The 7,854-nt window shown below is 35.0% G+C and overlaps 1 protein-coding gene across 2 annotated transcripts in view; it reads left to right on the top strand.

The window, feature by feature from the left end:
• The first annotated feature begins 1,419 nt into the window (after positions 1-1,419).
• b3gnt2l (UDP-GlcNAc:betaGal beta-1,3-N-acetylglucosaminyltransferase 2, like) overlaps positions 1,420-7,854 on the top strand; it is a 14,983-nt gene continuing 8,548 nt past the window's right edge. Inside the window, exon 1 of one of the 2 annotated variants that reach the window (XM_061877919.1) lies at positions 1,420-1,570. The gene's annotated coding sequence lies outside the window, so the exon portion shown is untranslated. Of the gene's footprint in view, positions 1,708-7,854 lie in introns of both variants that reach the window. The other variant, XM_061877918.1, reaches the window with a different exon arrangement.

Here is a 7,854-nt window from a genome sequence, read left to right as displayed (position 1 = left end):
ATTATTGTAAAATGTTTGATGTTCTTTACAGCATTTTACTGTAAACAACACTTTTTTTTTTTTTTTTTACGGTAACATTTTTGGCAACCGAGCTGCCAATTTTTTGCATCGTAAAATCTACGGCTGTTTTTACAGTGTATGACTGTAAATGGGAAAGCAGTACACATTTTTTTATGGCCGCTTAGTTGCCAGAATTTCACTATAAAAAAAACAGTAGTACTCTTAGTCATCATTGTCACCGACGTCCCACTGGGTGTGAGTTTTCCTTGCCCTTATGTGGGTTTACCGAGGATGTCGTAGTGGTTTGTGTTGTGGTTTGTGCAGCCCTTTGAGACATTAGTGATTTAGGGCTATATAAGTGAATATTGATTGATTGATACTATTGGTCCATTTACAGTAATATGTTGTAAAAACTAACTACCATAAACGAGCAGCTAAAATGCCAGGATTTTTACTCATTTGCAAGACATTTCTGTAAAAACAAAAACAAAACACTGGCACTGTTTCATTCATTTACAGTAATATGCTGTCAAAGTACAGTCAATTTTACGGTAAAAAAAACACCCAAAAAACTTTCAACTACCATGAATTGATTAACGTGGACCCCGACTTAAACAAGTTGAAAAACTTATTCGGGTGTTACCATTTAGTGGTCAATTGTACGGAATATGTACTGAACTGCAATCTACTAATAAAAGTATCACTCAATCAAAAGGATTTAACCTTCAAATCTATTGTCATTTGTAACATTCGATGTACAACTTGCAGGTATGTACCAAATAAAAACACATTTGGACTGTTCATGATAAAGTTGCATTTTTAGATAATATCAACGTTTAAATGTGTTTAGTTGTGTCAAAATGGAAGGAATGTGTATACAAAAAAGACGAGGCACGACACAATAACGCGGGCAGCGGATGACGTCACGTCCCGGCGAGGAGGAGGAGGAGGCGGGGCCTCGTGCTAGGGGTGGGCAATATCGCCAATTTGGGTATCGATACCGAGCCAATACCGGCCAGTATCGCCGATACCGGAAGTGTCATCTGATGGGGGGATTTCGGGGTATCGATACTTTTGAAAAACAAATTTGTACTTTTGCCTTTATTAATTGATTATGATAATAATACAACACAGGACAACGATTTAAGTCAAAAAATAAAATATTTATTACAAGAGTAATATCTATAGCAATAAAGTAATGCAAAGAAGGCGCAATCAACTACTGAACCTGGCTTGTCGCCTCAAAACACACAAACACTTAAGGTAAATAACAAAACTCTAGTCATTGAACAAAGTTGTAAACATGAACACAAAACAAAATAACTGAGAAATTCAAATAAAAAAAGTAATACTATTAATTGCAATAAAGTAAGTAGTGCAAATAAGGTGAAAACAAATACTGAACTTGGCTAATCGGAGTGATTCGCTTAATTTGGTGAAGTATCGAGAACATCACGCCAGTATCGATACGCCCAGCCCTACCTCGTGGGCGCGGCTTCCTGACCTGGCGCCACTTTGATGGCCGCCGACCGCCTGCAGCTGCGTGGACGTCACCTGGCCGGTCTTACCTGTAAGTCTCACACACCTTTCGTTCTTTGAGAAGGTCAAAGGGCCTTTTCGGCGTGTCGCTAATCAGGAACATGACGCCGACGCAGGTGTATTAAGAAGTGAAGAGCTTACAACATCAACAAAAAGAACTGGAAATGTGTGAGTAATAAAGCCCACGCCACAACAGAGACTGATGTGGAGATAGACCCTGATAAGATTTATTTTCTCTGCGATTGTAAAAAAACGTAATTATTGTACCTGTGAACAATATGAAAACAGTGTAAAATCAGAAGATAGTTTGTCAATAAAACATTTCAATAGTCCAAGCATGTACACTAACTTTGAGGCTATCAAGGATTACTTGAAATAATCCAGTCATCCATTTAGCATTATTGCAATGACTGAAAGCTGGTTAAACAATGATAAAGGTATTGATTTTAGTCTGAATGACTATGAATTAATATGCATAAACAGAATAAATAAAATAGGAGTTGCATTGTACATTCATAATTCTGTTACATTTAAAGTTTTAACAAACATGACCATAGCAGTCGATGGATTATTTGAACGTCTAACAGTGGAAATCCTAAATGACAAAAAGACAAATATCTTCATGAGTTGAAACTTTCAATGAATGGATGGCTAAACTACAAACCCCGTTTCCATACGAGTTGGGAAATTGTGTTAGATGTAAATATAAACAGAATACAATGATTTGCAAACACTTTTCAACCCATATTCAATTGAATGCACTACAAAGACAACATAGTTGATGTTCAAACTGATAAACTTTTTTTTTTGCAAATATTCATTAACTTTAGAATTTGATGCCAGCAACAAGTGACAAAGAATTTGGGAAAGGTGGCAATAAATACTGATAAAGTGGAAGAATTCTCATCAAACACTTATTTGGAACATCCCACAGGTGTGCAGGCTAATTGGGAACAGGTGGGTGCCATGATTGGGTATAAAAGCAGCTTCCATGAAATGCTAAGTAATTCACAAACAAGGATGGGGCGAGGGTCACCACTTAGTAAGCAAATTGTCGAACAGTTTTAGAACAACATTTCTCAACGAGCTATTGCAAGGAATTTGGGAATTTTACCATCTACGGTCCCTAAATCATCAAAAAGTTGAGAGAATCTGGAGAAATCCCTGCACTTAAGCGATGATACTATGGACTTTTGATCCCTCAGGCAATACTGCATCAAAAACCGACATCAGTGTGTAAAGGATATCACCACATGGGCTCTGGAGCACTTCATAAACCACTGTCAGTAACTACAGTTGGTCGCTACATCTGTAAGTGCAAGTTAAAACTCTACTATGCAAAGCCAAACCCATTTATCAACAATATCCTGAAACGCCGCCGGCTTTGCTGGGCCCGAGCTCACCTAAGATGGACTGATACAAAGTGGAAAAGTGTTCTTTGGTCTGACGAGTCCACATTTCAAATTATATTTGGAAACTGTGGACGTGGTGTCCTTCGGAACAAAGAGGAAAATAACCATCCGGATTGCTCTAGGCGCAAAGTTGAAAAGCCAGCATCTGTGATGGTATGGGGGTGTATTAGTGCCCAAGGCATGGGTAACTTACACATCTGTAAAGGCACCATTAATGCTGAATGGTCCATACAGGTTTTGGAGCAACATATGTTGTCATCCAAGCAACGTTATCATGGACGCCCCTGCTTATTTCAGCAAGACAAGTGTTACAACAACGTGGCTTCATAGTAAAAGAGTGCGGGTACTTTCCTGGCCCGCCTGCAGTCCAGACATGTCTCCCATCGAAAATGTGTGGCGCATTATGAAGCGTAAAATACGACAGCGGAGACCCCAGACTGTTGAACGACTGAAGCTCTACATAAAACAAGAATGGGAAAGTATTCCACTTTCAAAGCTTTAACAATTAGTTTCCTCAGTTCCCAAACGTTTATTGAGTGTTGTTAAAAGAAAAGGTGATGTAACACAGTGGTGAACATGCCCTTTCCCAACTACTTTGGCACGTGTTGCAGCCATGAAATTCTAAGTTAATTATTTGCAAAAGAACATAAAGTTTGAGTTTGAACATCAAATATGTTGTCTTTGTAGCATATTCAATTGAATATGGGTTGAAAAGGATTTGCATATTATTGTATTCAGTTTATATTTACATCTAACACAATTTCCCAACTCATATCGAAACGGGCTTTGTACTTTCCTCTGTGAACCATAAAACTAGAGGTGTGGGAAAAAATCGATTCGAATTTGAATCGCGATTCTCACATTGTGCAATTCAGAATCGATTCTCATTTTCAAAAAAAATCTTTTTTTTTATCAATCCAACAAACCACTACACAGCAACACCATAACAATGCAATCCAATTCCAAACCAAACCTGACCCAGCAACACTCAGAACTGCAATAAACAGAGCAATTGAGAGACACAGAACAAAACCAAAAGTAGTGAAACAAAAATGAATATTATCAACAACAGTATCAATATTAATTATAATTTCAGCATAGCAGTGATTAAAAATCCCTCATTGACATTATCATTAGACATTTATAAAAAAAAACAATAGTGTCACAGTGGCTTACACTTGCATTGCATCCCATAAGTTTGACAACACACTGTGTCCAATGTTTTCACAAAGATAAAATAAGTCATATTTTTGGTTTGTTTAATAGTTAAAACACATTTACGTTATTGTAATCAGTTGATAAAACATTGTCCTTTACAATTATAAAAGCTTTTAAAAAAAACATCTACTACTCTGCTAGCATGTCAGCAGACTGGGGTAGATCCTGCTGAAATCCTATGTATTGAATGAATACAGAATCGTTTTGAATCGGAAAAATATCGTTTTTGAATCGAGAATCGCGTTGAATCGAAAAAATTGATTTATAATTGAATCGCGACCCCAAGAATCGATCTTGAATCGAATCGTGGGACACCCAAAGCTTCGCAGCCCTACATAAAACCATATTTATCTATGGTGATTTTAACATTGATTTGTTCAACACAACCAAGCAAAAACATGTTGATGACTTCATTGACGCAATGTACAGCTTGTCTCTATATCCAACCATAACCAAAGCAAGCAGAATAACAACACATATTGACACTATCATCCACAACATTTGTACTAACATTATGGCAAATCAAATCACCTGTGGCCTATTTATATGTGATATCACTGACCATTTACCTGTTTTTACTTTATATGACTGTCATCTCAAGAAAACCAAAGACACTATGGCAAACATCTTTAAATCAATAACAACTGAGGAAACAATCTGTGCTCTAAACAATAGTTTAGCAGTTCAGGATTGGACTTCAGTTTACAGAGAACTAAATGTGGACAGTGCTTATTGTCATTTTTTAGACATCTTTACTTCCCTGCATAATAAATACTTCCCTGTGAAAGAATATTTTATAAAAGGAAAAAATAAAAAAAGCCCTTGGATCATAAAAGGTATAATTAATGCCTGTAAAAAGAAAAAGTATTTTTCATCAAAATAAAACAAAAGAAGTCAAACAACGATACAAGAAGTACAAAAATAAACTAACTGATATTATAAGAACAAACAAAAGGTTATATTATCAAAACAAAAACTATATGAAAACAAAAACAATATAAAAGGAACTTGAGATGTTTTGAATAGTCTAATCAAACAAGGTTATTCAAAGTTGACTTATCCTGATTACTTTATTGATGAAAACGGTGAACATTGTAATATGAGTAATGTAATGAATAAATTCAATAGTTTTTTTGTAAATATTGTTCCTAAGTTGGCTGTTGATATCCCAGACAATGGAGTTAGAAAATCAACTATTGAACACAATTCTTGATCATTCTTCCTCTCAGCTACAAATGAGAAGGAAGTGACAAACACTGTGCGGAAGTGTAAAAGTAAGTGCTCCACTGACTGCCATGACATCAACATGATATTGCTTCAAAAAGTTATACTGAATATTGTAAAACCCTTAACTCATATATGTAACCTATCATTCCAGACTGGCCAATTTCCAAGTCAAGTGAAAATGGTTAAGTAATTCCGCTCTTCAAAAGTGACAACAAACACGATTTCACCAATTACCGACCAATCTCTTTTTTGCCTCAGTTCTCAAAAATCTTACAGAAACTATTTAACTCTCGACTTGAATATTTTCTTGAGAAGCATCATATAATCAATGACGGTCAGTATGGCTTTAGGTCCAAACAAACAACCTCAATGGCGATAAATGAAGCTATTGAAGAAATGATTAATGTACTGGAGCTTAAAAGATATTCAATTTTTTTTTTTTCAAGTTTATTGTTCTTCGGTCAATGGTCAACAAAGCAAAAAAAACAGTTGTACATTCATAGATTGAAAATAAAAAGTTGTACATTCATAGATTGAAAATAAAAAATGTTACAGACCGAAAGGGTTTAGGCTGAAGTGAAAGTTATAAAAAGTCCTTAGCACAACTTATTATAAATACACATTATAAACAACATGAACGTAGTTCAATTTTATACACAGTACAGGCATGTGAAATATCCCTGTGTACATATAGACCTTTGCACTAATTATATATACAATATATACAAACAATTGTACTTCTATTATTATTTATATCTCATGTTTAATTTTTAATTAACATTAATCATAGTATTAACTACAATGTTAATTCAAGAGTGATATATTTTTTCAAGACATTGGTCTTAAAGTGTTTTTTAAATGTGTGAATGGAACTGGAACATTTTAAGGAATAATCCAAGCTGTTCCACAGTTGAACCCCCCTGACAGAAACACATCTACTTTTTAAGCTTGTTCTTATTTTTGCTTTCTGAAAGAAAGCTGAACCTCTGAGGTCATAGGGATTCTCTCTGGGTTTAAATCTCACTTGTAGACACTCAGGCAGCATGTGGTTATGAGCTTCGTAAGTCACAATAGTAGTATTGAGGTCAACAAGATCGTGCAGTTTTAATGTTTTTAATTTAATGAACAGAGCATTGGTATGGTCATGATAATTTGCATAAGTTACAATTCTAATCGCTTTCTTTTGAAGTAAAAATATAGAGTTGATGTTTGATTTGTAATTGTTTCCCCAGATTTCAACACAATAGTTAAGATATGGGAGTATGAAAGAATTATATAACATGTTAAGAGCCTTTTGATTCACAGAGTTTTTAATTTTATGTAACATAGCAATATTTTTTGCCATCTTTGTCTTAAGTATATTTATGTACAGTTTCCAATTCAATTTATCATCTATATAGATTCCCAAAAATGTTATTGAATACACCCTTTCTATCTCCATATCATCAATTATTATATGACGCTGTATGTTATTTTTCCTATTTCCAAAAATTATATATTTAGTTTTATTTAGGTTGATTGTTTATTGGCATCAAACCATTGCTTTAGTATGTGGAGTTCGATCTCTACAGTCTCTAGGAGTTGGTCAAGGTCTTGCCCAGAACAGTACAGACTTGTATCATCAGCAAAAAGAATACAGTTGAGTTTTTTAAGGATTTTGGAAATATCATTAATATACAGTAAAAACAATTTTGGTCCCAGTACAGAACCTTGGGGTACTCCATGTGTCATGATCTTTTTGTCTGAATCTACATTGTTCATATGCACATACTGCTCTCTGCCACCAAGATAACTTTTCAACCAATCATGAGCAAGACCTCTGACACCATACCTATGCATTTTGTTTAAAAGTAATGTGTGATCAATGGTGTCAAAGGCCTTGCTCAGGTCAATAAAAACACCAACAGCAAACTCCCTCTTATCAATTGCAGTGGTTACCTCCTCAACTAGTTCCCTCACTGCCATGGAAGTGGACCTGTTGGATCGAAAACCGTATTGGTGTTCACTTAGCAAGTGATGCTTATCAATAAAACTGTCAAGTCTTGACACAAATCATTTTTCAAGGACTTTTGAAAATTGTGAGAGTAAAGAAATAGGCCTATAGTTTGTGAACTGATGCCTATCTCCACTTTTGAAGAAGGGAATGACTTTTGCCGTTTTCATTTTCTTTGGGAAGACACCTTTTATAAAAGAAATATTGCAAATATAAGTGAAGGGAACAGCTATAAAATCAACAACTTCCTTGATCAGAGAAAAGTCCAAGTCACAGCAGTCTGTTGACTTCTTGTTTTCCTGAGAATTTACAATTGTTTGGATTTCACTTTCATTAACGGGGGAAATAAAAAACGATTCTAAATTGTTTTGAATGGTTTGTTCATTAAATTTTGCACTGTTTTCAGGTTGTACAATTTCATTTGCTAGATTAGGTCCAACATTTACAAAAAAATTGTTAAAAGCA

The sequence above is a fragment of the Nerophis ophidion genome, linkage group LG18, assembly GCF_033978795.1.
Source record: "Nerophis ophidion isolate RoL-2023_Sa linkage group LG18, RoL_Noph_v1.0, whole genome shotgun sequence".
In the NCBI taxonomy this organism is placed as follows: Eukaryota; Metazoa; Chordata; class Actinopteri; order Syngnathiformes; family Syngnathidae; genus Nerophis; species Nerophis ophidion.
The sequence above is the reverse complement of the archived record's forward strand: the minus strand, read 5'-3'. Positions and strand labels throughout refer to the sequence as shown.